The 20,136-nt window shown below is 34.6% G+C and overlaps 1 non-coding gene across 1 annotated transcript; it reads left to right on the top strand.

Annotated features, from left to right (window-relative positions):
* The first annotated feature begins 9,006 nt into the window (after nt 1-9,006).
* LOC128034416 (small nucleolar RNA R71) lies at nt 9,007-9,113 on the top strand. The gene has a single exon (XR_008190541.1). It is a non-coding gene; the product is annotated as a small nucleolar RNA R71 (small nucleolar RNA).
* The last annotated feature ends 11,023 nt before the right edge of the window (nt 9,114-20,136 follow it).

A 20,136-nucleotide genomic window follows, 5' to 3' on the forward strand; every position in this document is an offset into this window, starting at 1 on the left:
TGAAATGATTGAGCACCTGAAAGAACTTTATCAGGGGCAACCACGACAAGAGAGGTTCGATATCTCTAAGGCCCTATTCCAATGTAAGCTGGTAGAAGGAAGCCCAGTAGGACCTCGTGTCCTTAAAATGATTGGCTATATTGAAAGCCTGTCTAAGCTTGGGTTTCCATTGAGCCAAGAGTTGGCCACTGATGTTATTCTGCAATCGTTGCCAGATAGCTACAGCCAGTTTGTCCTCAATTTCAATATGAATGAAATTGATAAGACTCTGCCACAGTTGCTCGGTATGTTACGAACTGCTGAAGGCAACATGAAAAAGGTTGGACCCAAGCCTATACTCATGGTTCGTAATAACAAGGGAAAGGGAAAGGCCAAAGTTCAGACAAAGCCCAAGGGCAAAGGTAGGCCCAAGCCTAGAAAAGTAAAGGCTGCATTGAAACCTAAAGGTGGGGTGGCTAAGGAAGGAAACTGTTTTCATTGTGGTGTGACTGGAAATTGGAAGCGAAACTACCCTATCTATCTTGAGGAAGTCAAGAAGGCCAAAATAAGTGGAATGTCTGCTTCAGGTATTTATGTTATTGATATTAATTTATCAACTACTACTTCATGGGTATTAGATACTGGTTGTGGTTCTCACATTTGTACTTTTGTACAGAGACTACAAAGGAGTAGGACTTTGGCTAGAGGAGATGTGGACCTACGAGTTGGAAATGGAGCAAAAGTTGTTGCATTAGCTGTGGGAACATATAATTTATCTTTGCCTAGTGGACTTGGTTTATGTCTAGAGGATTTTTATTATATGTCCAGTTCGACAAAACATTATTTCAATTTCTTGTTTATACAAAATTAGTTTTGAGATAATTATTAAGAATAATTGTTGTTCCTTTTATCTCAATAATGTTTTCTATGGTTCGACACAATTGACTAATGACCTCTATATTTTAGATCAAATGAATCCCATTTACAACATAAATACTAAAAGATCGAAAATAAATTACTCAAATCAAAATTATCTATGGCATTATCGTTTGGGCCACATAAGTGAGGAACGCATATCCAAGCTCCATAAAGATGGTCTCTTGGATTCATTTGTTTTTGAACAATTTGAAGTATATGAATCTTGCTTATTGGGAAAAATGACTAAATCTCCTTTTACTGGTAAAAGTGAACGAGCTAGTGATTTATTGGGCCTAATACATTACGATGTATGTGGTAGATAAATACTGAGCTAGAGGAGGATTTCACTACTTCATTACTTTCACTGATGATTTCAGTAGATATGGGTATGTCTATCTCATGCGCCATAAGTTTGAGTCCCTTGAAAAGTTCAAGGAATTCAAAAATAAAGTACAAAATCAACTAGGCAAAACTATCAAGACACTTCGATCTGATCGAGGTGGGGAGTATTTGAGCTTAGAGTTTGATGATCTTTTGAAGCAATGTGGGATTGTCTCACAACTTACTCCTCCTGGTACTCCTCAATGGAATGGAGTTTCTGAGAGAAGAGATCAAACTTTGTTAGACATGGTTCGACCCATGATGAGCCATGCTGATCTGCCAACTTCCTTTTGGGGACATGCACTTGAGGCAGCTGCTTTCACACTAAATCGTGTTCCATCTAAATCGGTTCAAAAGACGCCATATGAGATATGGACTGGGGAATGTCCCAGTATGTCTTTTATGAAAATTTGGGGTTGTGAAGCTTATGTTAAATGTCAGACGTCTATTAAGCTTGAACCCAAATCTAAAAAGTGTGTTTTTGTGGGGTATCCGAAAGAAACCAAAGGATATTATTTCTTTAATCCCACTAAGAACAAAATACTTGTTGCTCGGACTGGTGTCTTCCTAGAGAGAGAATTTGTTTCTAGAAAAGGAAGTGGGAAAAAGATTGAACTTGAAGAAATTCAAGAATCACAAAATACCACTGAACCAGAGATAGAACAATAGCAAGTTCCACAAGGAATTGAGGAACAAGTAACTGCTGTAGAAACACAACCACCGCGTAGATCTTTAAGAGAACGCCAAGCACCTGAGAGATATGAATTTCTCATTACAACGCAAGGTGACATTCTATTTATATATAAAGATGAGCCTGGGACTTATCAAGAAGCGGTGATAAGCCTAGACTCTAAGAAATGGCTTAAGTCCATGAGACCTTAATATATGCTTTATAACTTACCAATGCCTGAGACCTGGATTCGTCTGATATCGACTAACCATTCCTACTGTGAAACAAATATCTGGACTTGTGCAAATCATCGCATACATAAGACTTCCAACTGTCGAAGCATATAGAACCTTACTCATATGCTCTCTTTCTTCTACTGTCTTAGGACAATCATCTAAAGAAGGATGAAAACATGATGCAGCTGACTGAACGCCTAGATTTGCATCGGTCATTGCAAAACTTTCCAATATCTTATCAATGCTTAAAGCTTGAGATATAGCTATCATTTTATTCTTTCAATCCCTATGGATTTTAATTCCAAGAATATAACTAGCTTCACCCAAGTCCTTTATGCTAAACTGTTGAGCTAACCACAATTTAATCGATGACAATTCTCCTACATCATTTCAGATAAGTAGAATATCATCGGCATACAAAACAAAGAAGACCACCTTTTTTTTCCTTTATACGCTTATAAATACAAGGTTCATCAGTGTTTTATTAAAATCCAAAAGTTTTGATCATTTGATCAAATATTTTATTCCATGTGCAGGACGCTTGTTTAAGTCCATAAATGGATCTTTACAGTTTGCAAACTTTCTTCTCCTTTCCTTTGACAACATAGCCAGTGGGTTGAACCATGTAAATGGTCTCATCAAGATTGTCATTTAAGAATGTTATCTTGACATCCATTTACCAGATCTCGTAATCGAGAGCTGTGGGAATGGATAACAGTATGCGGATACACTTGAGCATGGCTACCAGAGAAAAGGTCTTATCATAATCGATGCCTTCTTTCTGCGTGTAGCATTTCCCTACAAGTCTAGCTTTGTGTGTTTCCAATTTCCCTTTCGCATTTCTCTTCTTCTTGTAGATCCACTTACACCTTATGGGTTTACCCCAATTGACAAGTCTACAAGTTCCCACACCGTATTGGATTTCATAGAATCCATCTCGGCATCCATGACCTGTTTCCAGAGCTTAGAACCAACGTCCTGCATAGCCTCCTCATAAGTGGATGGGTCATCATCCTCATGATTGGATTCCATATTATAAATACAACTATCAAAGATGAAAAACTCCAGTTTCCTAGAAACTCTCCCACTAGGATGAATTCCCCTATGTTGTTGACCGTTTCCAGGTTTTTTTACAACTTTCTCGAGAATTGAACTCGGTGATTGTTCTACCATTCCTGAAAGCTCCTCGAGTACCACTCTACGTCAAGGCTTAAAGTTATCCATGTAGCTCTCCTCGAGAAAAGTAGCATGAGTAGAAATTTTAATCGTATTATCTTTCAGATTATAGAATAATCCTCATTTGTTCCTTTTGAATATCCTACAAACATGCACAATTCAATCCATGCATCCAACTTCTTTGCATCCTTATCTGGAACGTGTGCTAGACAACCCCATATTCTAAAATTATTTAGAGAGGATTTCTTTCCATGCCACAGTTCATAAGGTGTCTTACAATAAGACTTGGTTGACACGTTATTTAGAATATAGCAAGTTGTTTGTATCGCGTATCCCCAGAAGGAATTAGGAAGTTGTGAATAGAACATTGAATTAACTATGTTAAGAAATGTTCTATTCCTTCTCTTAGTTATGTCATTCCACTATGGTGTGCCTGGCGCAATCAGTTGGGATAAAATCTCATTCTCTATGAGGTATCCTAAGAACTCATCAGACAAATATTCCCCCACCTTAGTCAAACTAAAGATTATTTATGGATAAACCTAATTGGTTTTCCACTTTAACACGAAACTCTCGAATTTTATCAAAGGTTTCACTTTTGCAGTGCATTAGATACACATATCCATATCGAGAATAGTCGTAGATAAAAGTCACATAATAATCGTAACTTCCTCAAGCACTGATGCTCATAGGACCACAAACATCAGTGTGCACAAGTTCTAAAGCTTGATTGGCCCTTATACCTTTCACATTAAAAGAACTTTTAGTCATTTTGCCTTCCAAGCAAGATTCACATTGTGGAAGACTAACTTCTTTAAGCATACTTAAGGGACCATCTTTCATGAGTCTAGTGATTCTTTCTTGGTCAATATGACCAACTATTAAGTGTCATAGTGGAACGATGAAAATGTGCAAATGTCCACAATCGCAACAAGTAATAAAGTGACAAGTAAATGTTGAGTTATAGTACCTACAAGGACTGTGAAATGAATTATTTATGAAAGCAATTTTCAGAATAGTGGAGGGGTTTGAATGCAAATTGAAGGAGTCTTCAAGGGCCATTTTTCAAGCCAAATAATTAGCCAAACAAGATGATTGGGTTAGCATGTGGGACGGTTTTGGGCTACTCAGTGCTCAGTTGGATCGATTTTCTCGGTTCAGCTCAACTGGGTCATTTTTCATAATTAATTAATAATAATTTATTTAACCCAAATTAAATTAGATTAAAATTAAAATTAATTATATTATGAATTAATACACATAATTTGGACCATCTTAGGCTAAAAATTTAATTCACCTTGATGCCTCAAAATTGCTTCTCGATTTTGCGCTTTTAGCAGTGTCTGCCGAGCCGTTTTTCGTCCTTTGTGCAAATCTATCGAAAATAATCAAAATTAATCAAAATTTGATATAAATTTAATTAAAATTAAACATATTCATAATTTGAGTGCAATTTAATTATTTTATAATTATTATATATTTTTCGACAAGAATTTTACCGAAACTGCATGAATTTGAGTTAAAATGGGCATGAAAAAGTGTGTATATTTTCGTGTTTCCACACCACCAAACTTATTTCATTGCTTATCCCGAGTAATGCAAAAACTTGAAAAGATTTCTTTGAAACACCTTTTAAAAATTCCTTCAGAACAACATTCTTCCCAAAATTATGAATTTGGTATAGTTATGCTCAAGAACAAGTATTTTGAGATTTACGCTACTTAAGTATACATATCATTCAAATTAATCACAATTATTCGAATGATAGAAAAAAATAGACTAAATTCTTCCTAATAAAGACATATTAGATCCCTACCAATTTTTTTTATTCCCTTATTCAAGATTAAGCTGCAATCATTAAGTTTAACTTATGCATTCATATGTTGAACAAAGCAATTTCTCTCCACTAATGTAGGTAGCATAGAAACTTGAATCAATAGGTCTTTAAAAAGGTTGTAATGTGGCTAGGCTAGGGGTATGTAAAAGATAGATAATTTAGGCTAAAAACCCTAGACTCAGCTTCAATCGGACCTTCAAAATATTTACCTTCAATACACCAAATTACTTTGCTTTCACATGCTCTTTTGTACATCTATTTTCTTTCAAGTACGTATGCTCTTCTCTCTCTCTCTCTCTTTCACAAGCATTTTGCTGTATATACTACAATTTTTTTGAGCGTTTGATACTTCTTTTCAACTCCCCCAAACTTATTTTCGAAGAATGTCTAAATAGTACCGAGTCTAGTGTTTGGAACAATTTAAATATAATTAAGAGAAAAGTGATGGCTAAATATTGTAAGGGTTCAAATAAATTTAGGCCATATAGTCTCAAAGTTGGGTTTCAAGGGATAAAAATTCATCAGGTTGGCTTGAAAGGTTCAAACGGTCCAACAAAAGTTGCCTAAATCATTTTCAACATTCCATGCTTCCTAGGATTTCACCTCAAGAAACTACTAAGTCAATTCTAGAAACTTAAACTTTCATGCATGCCTAACTTTCCTAAGGAACTAAAAATTTTATGGTATGATTTGCATGCTTTATTAAAAATACATTTATGTCATTATTAAGCTAACATAACAGTTATTGAAATAATTGAACTTTATTTATACTGAAGTTTAGCATACTTAACAAAATTTCAAATTTTTTAACAAAATATATCCTAATCATAATTAAAAGAAATTTTTATTCAGAGAGAAAATAATTTTAATTTTTCGGTCCCCCTACTTAAGATGAACAATGTCCTCATTGTTAAAAGTGAATAGATACTATACACCAGGTAAGATTCTAGAAAAGAGGAGGTGAGTCAATTTGACTGCTTAAGTACCAAGCTCTCTCTAGATCCAATCTTGGACATGTATATATCAATTGTCACACTTTGTACTTTGCAACTTGTTCATTTTTATTTATGATTTCCACCTCTTGTTTTATTATGTGAAAAATAAAAATCCTAATAGAACCTAATCCTAAAACATTAAATAACCAAGGAAAGAAAATGAAATAAAGTAAAGATCCCCCATTTTTATTATTTGCAAATCCCTCAAAATCTGACTCATCATTTTCCTTCCTCGACATTGGAGTCCATGGTTCGAGTATAAAGTCTGGAAATTCAAGCACAAAAATAAATGGGTTATGAAATATATATTTTAAATGCATCTCTGATTGAGTCATCCCATATTTTTTAGCAGCTCTAGTAATCTTGTTGCTGCAACTACATGTGTTACAGCATAGCCATTATACCAAACTGTTCACTTCGTGGAATGGTGCTAGATAAAGGGACTCTCAGCATCGAACTTAGGAAATCTGTTAAGGGTGGTTTCAATTTTGGGCAGGTGGGTGAGTAGCTAAGGGTAAGGTTTAGTATTGAAGAGGGTCGTGATTTTAAGGATAGTTTAGGTATGGTAGGTGGTGACTTCGAATGAAGGTGTTTGGGGTGGTGATTCAGGGAGCTTAAAGGTTTAAGTGAGATGCACTATTAGGCTACTTGGGAGTAGTGGAGCAAGTTAAGGGCTATAGGTTTGTGCGGAAAATGGTTGAATATTTCCTTTCCTAGCAGTATCTTAAGCCCAATGGTATCTCTTTTTCGAATCCTAAGCTCCTATATTGAAAGTAAACTAAAAAAAACTCAAAGAAATTAGTGCTTGGCTTAAAAGTTGACCCTTTATTTAACAAAACAAATACTTAAATTCTTCGGCCTGCTAAGAAGAATATTTTTCAAAAAACTACATTAAATTAAACTCCTAGGAAAGACTGGAGGGGTCACAGATGGTCCTACTTAAGTCACAATCTCTTAGACAGAGTTTTAATGAATGTAATGAACCAAATTAAAATTTTATCTAAGTCTACCATTTTATTCAAATGAGAAAAAAAAATAAAAATATAAAATAACGATAGAGAAAGTGAAGAGAACTTCTTCCATTTTATTCAGGATCGCCATTGACCATGGTGGTGTCAAATGGTCATTTGTCATACCAACCATAACCATCTAGAATGTAATCATATTTTTTCCCATCAAATCTGTCCAACATCTTATTAGGGAAAGAAAACCCGTAATGATCTTTCCTGACGGCCTTGTTTAACTTTCTATAATTCCTACAAATCCTCCAATTCGTGACTCAAATATGTGAAATAATCCATCTGACACCCTTTTTGTGCTTTTCCAAAATAAAAAATGACTCTTCTTCTTGATTCTTGGTGAACTCAACTGAAATCATGATAGGTAAAAATGGAGATAAACCCAAATAATCATATTTCAAATGCGGAGACAAAGTCTTCAGTTCCAATTCGACTGGTTCTTCAGTCAACACTTTTGGTTGTATGTACTCCCGAGATAATAACTCTAATGATTCCAGTGGAACTTTCTAAGTGAATCCCTTCATTTTAGCTTCTAACAAACCCAAACATTCATTGTCTTCATCATCACTTGGTGAATCCTCCAGTAGAATATGTTCTAACGGATCGTCTAAATAATTGAGCTCCAATTCTGTAGAAGTCAGCGATTCCATCTTGGAAATAGCAAAGTAGTCTTCAACTATATATGGGATTTAGTAGCATCGAAGTCGTTAAAAGTCACCTCATCATAAAAGATTTTTTTTAACTAAACATCATTTTGTTGCTTCTGGAATCGTTGAGGATATGGCAATGGTGGAATCTAGCTTTAACCGGACAACTCTTTTGTGGAAATTTTTTTGTATCCGACAAGGGTGTTAGGTAATTAGAATAACTAGTTTAGAGTTTACCTCATCAAGGATCACGATATCTAACTTTTGTGGAATAGGAGTTTCAACACTCAATTAAACTTCCTCTTTGCCTTGAGCTACAAGAGGCTTATCTTCAACCTCGACAGCTTTGGGTTCCTATGTCTTCCCAATTTGTAAAGTGACAGTTTTGCAATGCTCTTTGCCCATGCTTCAGATTTTCTTTACCACTCAGCCAAATACCCTAGGGTCTACTTCTGAGCTCATTGGCTAGTTGTCCCACTTAGTTTCCTAAATTCTTCAATGTTGCTGCTTGGCTTTGGATTAGATCATCATTCTTCGCTATGTACACCTTCAGCAAATTCTCAAGATTACTTGAAGATTCAGTTGGTGTGGGTTGTTGCACTTGTTGAGAATATTCTAGTGGATAATTTGGTCAAAATGACATAGAAGAGTCCCTATGGTCCACCAATTGATTACTCTATAGAGAAATTGGATGATTCAGCCATGAAGAGTTGTAAGAATTTGACTGTGGACCATTCCAATTTTGATTTCCCATGTAATATTTCGACTCTTAATTCGATGCAAAATTTTCAAAGAAATGACCATCTCCACAGTATTCACAAGAAATATTCTTGAACTAGTTCGGCTACTGACCTGACAGATTACCATTGAAACCATTAACAATTATGTTCTTAAGCATAAAAGACATAGAGGATACCTAGCCTGCTAAAGAAGCAAGTGTGTCTGCTTCATGTACTCCTGTTGCTCGTCTTTCTAAGGCTGCTTGGTTGGTTTGCCACTGATAATTATTGCTGGCAATTCATTCAATAATCTTATAAGCATTGTTATCAGACTTAGAAAGAAGGGCTCCATTTGCTGAAGCATCCACCATCATTTTAGCATGAATATTGAGACCAATATAGAAAGTCTCCATTTGAATGCAGCAAGGAATGCCGCGATGGGGGCACTTTCGTAATAACTCCTTGAACCACTCTCATGCCTCATATAAAGATTCTTCATCAAGTTGTTGAAATGAAGTGATTTCATTTCAGATCTTGGCGGTTAAAGATGGAGGGAAATATTTCATTAAGAAATGTTCAACCAACTCTTGCCATGTAGTTATGAAACTAGATGGTAGGGAGTTCAACCACGCTCATGCTCTATCTCTTAAGGAGTATGGAAATAATCTCAATCACAAGGCGTCCTCAGTCACCCCGGCTAGTTTAAATAAGTCACTCACTTCCATGAATAGCTGAAGATGAAGATGTGGATCTTCAGTAGGAATCCCACTAAATTGACCCATATTTTGCAACATTTGGTACATTACTAGCTTCAGCTCGAAATGTTGTGCCTCGATTTCGTGTCTCCTAATACTCAGATTGAGCTCGTTGAATAGAGGAACGGCATATTATTGTATAGCATAGTTTCTATCACCGGCAAAAATGATCGGATTGTAAGTATTATAAGCGAATGTTCCTCCTGGATTTTGGTTTGGATTCATAAAATTCATATATTCGGTCCTTCTTTGGTTCACTTGTCTTCTCCTTTATCAAAAAGTCATTTAATTTTCAGGGTCTAGAGGGAGTAAGTCAATAATTTGATCAATAGTCATAAACACCTGAAACAAACAAAAAAAAATAGAATTAAAATTTAACAGAAAAAATAGACGAAAATGCAAAATTAACAATTTCACAAATAATGTCTTTTTAAAATAGTCCCCGGCAACAGCGCCAAAAACATGGAATGACAAAAATGTGCAAGTGTGCACAATCGCAACAAGTAATAAAGTTACAAGTAAATGTCGAATTATTGTACCAACGGGGATTGTGAAAAAATTTATTTATGAATGCAATTTTAAGAACACTTTGGTGAAGAAAGATATTTTGATTTGAAGAGGAAATTTAAAAACTAGGATTTAAACTAAGTAAAATAAATAAAAATAAAATAAAAGTTCCAATGCATGATTTCAAAAGATGATTTCAATCAAGATGACATAATTGTGTTAGATTAATTACATTTCTTAATTTAGAATTATTAAACTCATGTTCATGTTGTTATGAATAAATTTACAACAACTCGGTAATTTGCTAACTTATGAACATACTTACCTACCAAAATCCATTTATCTCTTGACTATATCTCTATGTCAATTCAACCGATTAAACAAATTTTAATAAGCAAATGTGTTAATGCACATACATACTTATGAAATTAAAATAATCACTTGTACATATCTCTATGACAATTCAAACAATTAATTCAATCTCATAAGCACATAAAAGATTGTGTGAGGTAACAATGTATTTCTACCTTGAAACAGATTAATCACAATAATCTTGCAAGTTATGTAAGGCTAATGTATCGTTAGATATTGTTGCTAATTTAACCCTCAGCTACCTTAGATTATTAAACATGCACTGATTAAGTATCATGTCAATTAATTACAATTTCAATCCGTTTAAAAATTTAATTCATTAGTTACCTTACAATTGTAAGGCAAGAATAACTTAGTCATGGTTTTACTTAATCAAACATCTTACCGAGGCCTATAACAACACAAACACAATTTTAATAAATTAAATAGACAAAATGCAATCAACCTAACACAAATAAAATTTAAGCCATATTAATTAAATTAAACATATCAACATCACAAATATTCATAGACATGTTCATCATAACAACAACAAAATTAAAAGGAAAGGGAACAAGAATCAAATTTGGCGTTTCTTTGAGGCTTGACTAATTTGCTCTGCTCCTCATTCTCCGCTTGTTCTTGTTGAACCGAGGCTTCCATGAACACTTGAATGCTTATCCAAATGGTGGATGAATGATTCTTTTTCAAGAGGTGAAATCGGCAAGGGAATGGGGAAGAAAATTAAGAACAACGGAAGGGAATGAAGAGAGAAAAGTGAGAGAGAAGTGAAGAAATGAATGGGTTTGAGATGTGTTTGAAGTGAGCAGCCAAGGGGGGTATTTATATGTTGAGAAGGCTGCTAAAAATACCCAAAAAAAGCAGCCAAAGACTCCCCCTTATGGTCGGCCACACATGTGGCATGTTTGAAGATTTCGAACATGCTATTTTTAGGTAGGGGCAGATCTTGAAATGCATGAATAGGGAGGGGTTTGAAAGAAAATTGAAGGAGTCTTCAAGGGCCATTTTGCAAGCCAAATAATTAGCCAAACAAACTGATTGGGTCAACATGTGGGACGGTTTTCTCAGTTCAGCTCAACTGGGCCGCTTTTCATAATTAATTAATAATAATTTATTTAATCCAAATTAAATTGGATTAAATTAAAATTAATTATATTATGAATTAATACAAATAATTTGGACCGTCTTAGACTAAAAATTTAATTTCCCTTGATGCTTCAAAATTGCTTCTCGGTTCTGCGCTTTTAGCAGTGTCTGTCAAGTCGTTTTCACCTTTTGTGCAAATCTGTCAAAAATAATAAAAAAATTAACATTTGATATAAAATTAATTAAAATTCATAATTTTCATAATTTGAGTGAAATTTAATTATTTTATAATTATTATATATTTTTCGACAAGAATTTTACTGAAACTGCATGAATTTGAGTTAAAAGGGGCATGAAAAAGTGTGTATATGTAACGCTCCAAAACTCGGCCTAGAAGTTTAGACCGAATTTCAAAAGTCACATTGATCCCCGAAGTGATCGTGGTACATTTTAGTTTAACAACCCGAAAAACATTGCAATATTTTGGTTACATAAAAATTTTCAGTTATCAAATCCTGATATTCAAACACAAAGTAGTTCAATCCAAATAACATCTACTTTCATTTAACACAAAATTTCATAACATGATATTTAAAACCGAACTTACAGTCCAAAATCGTTTACATAAAACTCATATGTACAGAAAACACTTTATTAACCAGTTTTAAAAACATGACGCTTTCGAGAGCTTCACATACCGAGTCCAGCTTCTGAACATGTAAATGTACCTGAAAGAGGAAACACTAAAGGAGGTGAGCTACACGAGCCCAGTATGAGTCCGATACGTGACTAATAACAGAAGTATGGAACTAAATTCAATAGCGTAACAGACTTACAGATATACACAAAGTCAGAAAGTACTCTTGGAACCAAAGTCCCAAGAGAACATAACAAGTCGAGCACACCAAGTCACACACAGACACTCACTCACAAGTGTTATTAAATCAAACAGAATACAGTTAGATAATCTTACACCCCGAACACTCAAACAGATGCGTATGAATGTAGTCAAGTGATAAAAACCCACCCATCCAGCCAAAACACCTCTCCATCCCCCGATCACACCCCAAAAGAGTTGTTTAAGCTCATCTAACCAAACACACCACATAGGACCTCGAAAATCCCATCCAATCCTACACACCATGTATGTGGACTAAGCCACTCAGATATTAATAAGCAGCAGGGCTGGCGTATATGTAGTACAGTGCAATGCGGTAATCTACTGTACAGACATGTTGCAGTTAAAGCTGCTAGATCAGATAATGGTACGCAGAAAAGCTAACGTACGTGTGTTACAGTGCGGTAAACCGCTGTGCTAATAAGTTTGCAGTTAAATTGCCAGATCATATCAGAATCAATCTTTCTTCTCTTCACAAACAACCCAAAAGTTACTTTATGCATGTGCATGTATGCTTACAACCTCACATAAACAATGAACACATCGACAGACAGTCAGACAAACAAACATGCACACACCTAGCTAATCGAGTTCAGAATTAGATATCACGCACAACAGTCACAAATAACACATAAGCCGAAGCCCAGATCAGAGTCTTAACTACCCTCGTTAAAGACTAGTCAAGGGTTGGAACACACAAACACATTTTTAGATCAAAACATACACAAAACTAAAATTGGTGGCTTAGGGCCACATGGTCGTGTGCTCTAGCGGTGTGGAAATGCCTAGTCCAAAGGGGTCAACACGCTTGTGTGGGAGGAGGCACACGACTATGTGGATGAGGCACACGCCCGTGTGGGCCAAGGACATGGCGGTGTGAACAGACCATGTAACTCTCTATCCATTTGTGCTAAAATACAGTAAAGGGAAAACACGGCCGTGTGAACGTCTCACACGTCCGTGTGCCCACCAGACACGACCGTGTGTCCAAAACAGACGCCCGTGTGGGATACCTATATCCCCAAATTAGCCCCAGGCCGTGTGATGCCAAATTACTAAACCCTAATTCCCACACACACACGCATATGTAACCAGGGGACACGGCCATGTGAAAAACGACTGTGTGGCCAGGCCATGTGGCAAATTTTTCCAGGAAACCCTAATTCCTAAATGCGTACGGCTGTGTGGACCGCCCGTGTGGTCACAAAACCATCCACAAACAGCTTGGAAATAGAGTTTTTTGGTCACTAACTCGACCTTCAGTTAATGGGATTCAAAAACACAACAACATATATAGATTTCCACGCCATTCAACAATATTACCGAACATCGACAACCAATTCCCAAAAGGCACATAGAATGTCGTATTCCACCAAGATCAAACTTACAAATCATAAATAAAATTAAAAATTCTCGAAACCCATACCTAATTCGCGACCAAAGACGTCCAGACACTGACTCGATGATAAAGGAGCAAAATTCTCCAAATCTGCCAGCAAGACCGTTTTCAAAGAAAAAGAAAATAAGCAAGAACAAAAAGAAAAGAAAACCCAGAAAGAGGAAAAAGAAAAAAAAACGTCCAAGAAGAAAGGAAAATAACAATAATAATAAATATAAATGGTTATAAATTTTTAACTTAAGACAAAACTACTATTTAACAAAACAAAACAAAATAAAAATATTTCACCAAAACGCACACACAAGAACTCGAACCCAGAACCTAGAAGACACTAACACTCACTCAACCACCAGACCAGCAGGCCATTCTATCATTTAAACGTGCAACTAAAAACAATAGCACAACCTTCTCACTAACCCTAACCACAAAACTCAAAACTTCTAACCCTAAAATTTGAGGTGTTACAGTATATTTTCGTGTTTCCACATAGGTACCCCTCATTCGAGTGAGAAGTTTTAAGCTTTTTATTCACTATTTTAGTTTGAAGCATTGAGTAGTTATTAGGTTTGATAAAGTAAATATTGTTTTTCATCCATCCATTACAGATTAAAGAATGATTTTTGTGAATAGCAATCCCTTTATTAAATGTCACGGTATAACCATCATAAAATAAACATGCTACAGAAATTAAATTCTCCTTAAAATAAGGTACATAAAACACGTTCTTTAAAACAATCTTCGTAAAATTATCAAAGGGTAAAATAACTTCTCCCACTGCTTTGGCTGAAACATAACTCTCATCTCCAGTCTGCAAGGAGAGGCTCTTGTCACGTAGACTTATCGTTTTGCTAAACCCTTGTAAAGAAACACATGGTTAGTGGCTCCAAAATCAATAACCCAGTTGTTAATTGATTCTTGCACTAAGCAAGCTTCAACCACAAAGAGTTTCATACCATTTCCCTTTTTGGCTAGGTAATCTAAATACCCATTGTAGTTTGATCTAAAATGCTCTTTCCTATTGCAGAAGAAACATTTGATTTAGGATCTTTTGACTTCTTAGCCTTCTTCCTATCCATACGAGGTGGAAGTGAAGACTTAGTCTGTTTCTTCTTTCCCTTAGCTTTCTGTTTTCCATTAGAGAATGAGGGACCTGGAATGACGAAAATGTGCAAGTGTACACAATCGCAACAAGTAATAAAGTGACAAGTAAATGTCGAGTTATCGTACCCACAGAGACTGAAAAAAAGAAATTTATGAAATTAATGTTAAAAAACTTTGGTGATGGAAAATATTTTGGTTTAAAGATGATTAAATACTAAGGGTTAAAACCTAAGTAAGAAAATTAAAAATAAAAAGGTTCTAATGCACGATTTCAAATAAGGTTTAATCAAGATGATATAATTGTGTTGGATTAATTACATTCCTTTCAGTTAGAATTATTAAACTTATATTTATACTACTGCTAACAAATTCACGACAACTCGGTAATTTGCTAACTACTGCTCGTACATACTTATTAGATTAATCAATCTCTTGAACAAATTTCAATGTCAACCCAAGTGATTAATCAATCTTCACAAGCATATAAAAGATCAAGTGAGGTAATAGAGTATTTCTACCTTGAAACAGTTTAATCACAATAATCTTGCAAGTTATGCAAGGCATGTCTATCGCCAAATACAATGTTAAATTAACTTCAGCTACCTTAGAAGAATAAACATGCACTGATTAAGTATTGTGTCGATTAATTACAATTTCAATACGATTTAATAATTAATTCATTAGTTATCTAACAATTAATATTGCAAGAATAACTTAGGCATGATTTTACTTAATCAAGCATCTTACCGAGGCCTATAACAGCACAAACACAATTTCAATAATTCAAGCAGGCAAAATATAATCAACCCAACACAGATTAAATTCAAGCTAGATTGATTAAAATAACCATTTCAATATCATAAATATTCATAAACATGTTTGTCAAAAAAACAAAATTTAAAGAGATAGGGAACAAGAAGCAAATCCGGTGTTTCTCCGTGGCTTGATTGATTTCTCCGTTCTTCGTTCTCCATTGTCCTCGGCTATCAAGGTGGCTTATGAACACTTTAATTGCTGCTCAACAATGGCTGATAAGGACCTATTTTCCAAGAGAATAAATTGGTACTTGAACAAAAGGGAAAATGGGAAGGAAAAGTTGAGAGAAAGTGAGAAAGGAGAAGAGAGAATGAGAGTGTGAGGAATGATTTGAATGGGCAGCAAAGGGGGGTTTATATAGCTGAGGATGGATGCTAAAAATAGCAAATTTTAGTAGCCAAAGATCCCCCTCATGGCCGGCCATCCTACATGGAAAATTTGAGACTTTCAACTCTGCTAAAATTAACTTGGGGCAAATCAGTAAAGCCTTAATTTAAGGTGAGGTTTGAATGCAATTTGGAAGTCTTCCAAGGTCCTTTTTGCAGATCATTTAATCAGCTAAAAATGCTTATTTGGATCAGCATTTGAACGGTTCTGGGCTTCCCAATTGGTGGCTGGTTCGGTTCGCTCAATTTGGTTCAACTGGTGCGGTTCAACTGGGCCCTTTTTTCTATAATTAAGTAAAATTAATTTATTTAGCCCAAATTAAATTGGGAATAAATTAAAATTAATTATACTATGAATTAATACACATATTTGGACCATCTTAGGTTGGAAATTATTTTTCCTTATTACTTCGAATTGCTTATCGGTTTTGTTCTTCTAACGGTGTTTGCCGGGTCAATTTTCGCCCTTTGTACGAATCTGTCAAAAATAATCAAAATTCACTAAAAGTAATTGTAAAATTTACTAAAAATTAACATGTTCAAATTTTTAATACAATTTAATTATTTTATAAAAATTAATTATTTTATGACAAAAATTCTATCAAAAATGCATGATTTTAAGTAAAATTAGGTATGAAAAAGTATATAAATTTTTTGTTTCCAGGGCCCACAGCTAAGTTTGCCTTAGGTTTCTCCTGAACCAGCCTACCACCATTCAGCATCAACTCATAGGATTGTAACTCCTTCATGAGCCGAGTCAAGGTAAGTGCCTTGTTCCCCAAGTTGTAAGCAGCCCTAAAACCAGCAAACTCCTTTATCAATGATTTGAACACTATTTCAATTTGCCAGTTCACGTCTAGTTCAACCCCAGTGTCCTCCGCTTTCGTAAAGAATCCCATAAGCTTAAGCATATGCTCTTCAATCGAAGTGTTGGTTTTCTGTTGATAATTCATCAAATTTGTAATAGCGGATTATCGAGCCAATGCGACTTGGCCTCCAAGCAAATCCTCCAAATTTGTCATGATCTCTTTGGTAGTACGGAAATTCTCGTGTTGGTTTTACAACACACTACTCATGCTCGCTAACATATAACATCGAGTAATCGAGTTAGAATCTATCCAATGATTTCTTGCTTTGGGCTGAGCCTCAGGAGGGCACGTTTCGTCAAGAAGGAATTTGTGTTGCTCAGAATTGAGAACTATCAGCAAGTTCCATTTCCATTCTCGAAAGTTATCCCCATTTAATTTGTTCTCAGTAAGAATGCTAATAAGAGGAGTAGGAGAAATATTTGAACTGAAAAATAAATAAAGATTCACTAATTACTATCTTTGTATTAAATAAATATTTTTCATTTTAGCAAATATCAAGAATCAAGTATGATGTATGCGTTTTGTATTAAAACCTTGAAAAAATATTTTTTTCATTGCTATTATCATACTCATACCTATCAACCATGTCACCTTTGGGTCTCGTGATTAACTAGCAAGAAAATGGATTACATCCAATCAGTTCATGAATCTTAATTCTTAAGACTCCACACGCACTAACGATAGTTTAACATTTAGCCATCATCTTTAGCTTAAATATCGTTTCTTGGGAAACTATTTAATAAAAGATGATCTTGAATGTGTAACCACCATTGACTCAACATCCATCATGAACATGTTTTCATTTGTGAGTCATCTTGGGACAATCTCACTAAAAGTCATGCATAACTAGTTGTCCTTAAAAGGAAATCACATCTAGTGAACCCATATGACAAAGTTTACCTTGGGGTTCGGCCAGGGTAGGAACCGGCTTGACACTTTATCATGCTATCACTTAGGGACCATCAATAGAGGTCGTAGGTTTTTGTTCAATGACCTTCTCCCACTCAATATTTTAAAAACATGCAAGGTTTTTTTATCCCAAATTTCAAAAATGATCATACAATAGTCCTAATAGCATTCTTACCTAATCTAAATGACACGTTTCCAATATATGTATGGCATGCTATGTCAATAATATTCATTCACAATAACCAATCAATCTTAAAACAAATAATTTTGATTCTCCACTATTTTTTTAAAGGAAAAACCAAAAAGGTAAATGCGAACGTGCGCCAGGTAAGGTCCTAGGAAAGGGAGGTAAGTCAAATTTTACCACTTAAAAACCAAGTCTTTCCTAGCCAGAGCCAATCCTAGACATACATCTTCTCATTACCACACTTCTCATAGTTATCGAATAACCTAAAGAAGTGAATAGAACAATACAACACATGTATTTTCTCATTACCACACTTCTTATTTTTAATCGATCAATTGTGGATCATCTCATATATATCACAATTATAAAATTATATAATATTATAAATAATTATAAAATAAATATATAATAAGATAGGTAATTAAAATAAAATTGTCAGCCAAGGTTTCCATGGTTCTATTTCTAGAAAATAAATGGAAAAAATAAAATTACATAATTTTTCACCACAAGGCATTCCTTGGGTCTTCAACTACCATTGTATCTTTTACTTGTCATGGAGTCTTTTTGAAAAAATTACATTTAAGCCTTATGTTCATTTCCAGCTCACAAGAAATCAATGAATTTTTAAAAAAAAATAGCCCTACGTGGAGCTGATAGTCCACGGTCTATTTCCTAATAACCACAACCTCGGTAAAAAATAATTATATAACAAATATATAATATCGCATCCAGTCCCATATATAACTCAAAACATACATACGATCTAAAGTATGTCATTTTCTATGTAATCAAATCATTCAAAAAGAAGAGAAATTTATTTTGATTATTGGTTTATACTTACAGATAGAACACAACCTGAATCTAATACCAATTGTTGGAAAAATGGGTTTGGAAAACGTAGCGAAAAAATAAATTTAGGGAAAAACCTGAGTTTTAAATTTTTTTCAAAACAAGATATTGCTTCTAATATCTAAAGTAATAAACACTTAATCAAAATTGTACATTTTCAATTCGTCTAGAATGAGCACTTCAACCAAGTAGTCTTCTCCGTTATTCTCAAGCTCACGTCTGCCAAGTGTGAGCTCGTTTCGAATCAGAAAATTTTTCACAAAAATTACCAGTGGGGTAATTTTTCAATTTCTCTAAACTATTTGGTCAAGTTATAAATCAGAAAAATATCTCTAGAAATTTTCTAGAATAATCTCTTTAGAGAATTTTCTCTCTACAACTTTCTCTTGAATTTAAGTGTGTCAATAAAGACACAAGGCTTTCTTTATATAGGATGAGTTTAGAGAGTTCAATTATGATTAAAATTAATAACTTAAATATTAAATTAATATAATATTTATCAAGATAGAATGTTTATCTACAAGATAAACATTAAATTAAATTTAATATTAAGATAATCACTTTAATATTAAATTAATAAAATATTATTAAGATAAGTATTAAATTTAATTTAATATTAAACTATTAAAGTAATAATATTTTTGAAATAATGAATCTGAAATCAAATTCTCTAGTACTGTCCGAGTAGGTGTGTAACTCTTCCACTACTCAACCACCGTCGGGAATTGCCGTGTTCGGTGATGCAGGCGCGACACCCTAATGGTACCCCAAGCCGGTTCGACTGCTGCCAATTCGGTCTAGGTCAATGATGACCTAAGTAGTCCGGTCTAGCCACTAGTTGGACCGTTGGCCCGATTTCACATACTAGATTCGGTTCAACTAGTTTTTGGGTCTTGCTCTCGATTTTTGGCTCTCGTGCCCAATTTACGATCTCAGGTCCAATTTTCAAGTTTAGAGAAATTGAAAATTTACCCCACTGGTAATTATGTTCAGAAGCATCATTCCGATAATTCGCAATTACTTAATCATGGTGTTAGTCCACAAGAAGTACCATGATTGAAAACTCATTATTGTATACTTTTTTACGAAAGCAATTCATCCAACTGCTTTGTCCAATGACCTCGTCATGTATATGTTACCCTCATATTATATCCTTGATTCATTTTAATTAAATTCGTTCACTCAATACAATCATATTTTATCTCATTGTCACCATTGTGTCTTCTTAATGATTAATATAATCACTGTCAACAAATGAATGTGATAATTTACTTGTTCGAGAACAAGCAACCCATGGCACGTTCCATATTTATCAATCCATACAACGCCAATGAGAAGATAGCATTAACTCTTTAATTGAGCTATGGATTCCACTGTTGCTAGTAAATTAATTGAGCTATGAATTCCACTGTTGCTAGTAAAGTC

The sequence above is a fragment of the Gossypium raimondii genome, chromosome 10, assembly GCF_025698545.1.
Source record: "Gossypium raimondii isolate GPD5lz chromosome 10, ASM2569854v1, whole genome shotgun sequence".
Lineage (NCBI taxonomy): Eukaryota > Viridiplantae > Streptophyta > Magnoliopsida > Malvales > Malvaceae > Gossypium > Gossypium raimondii.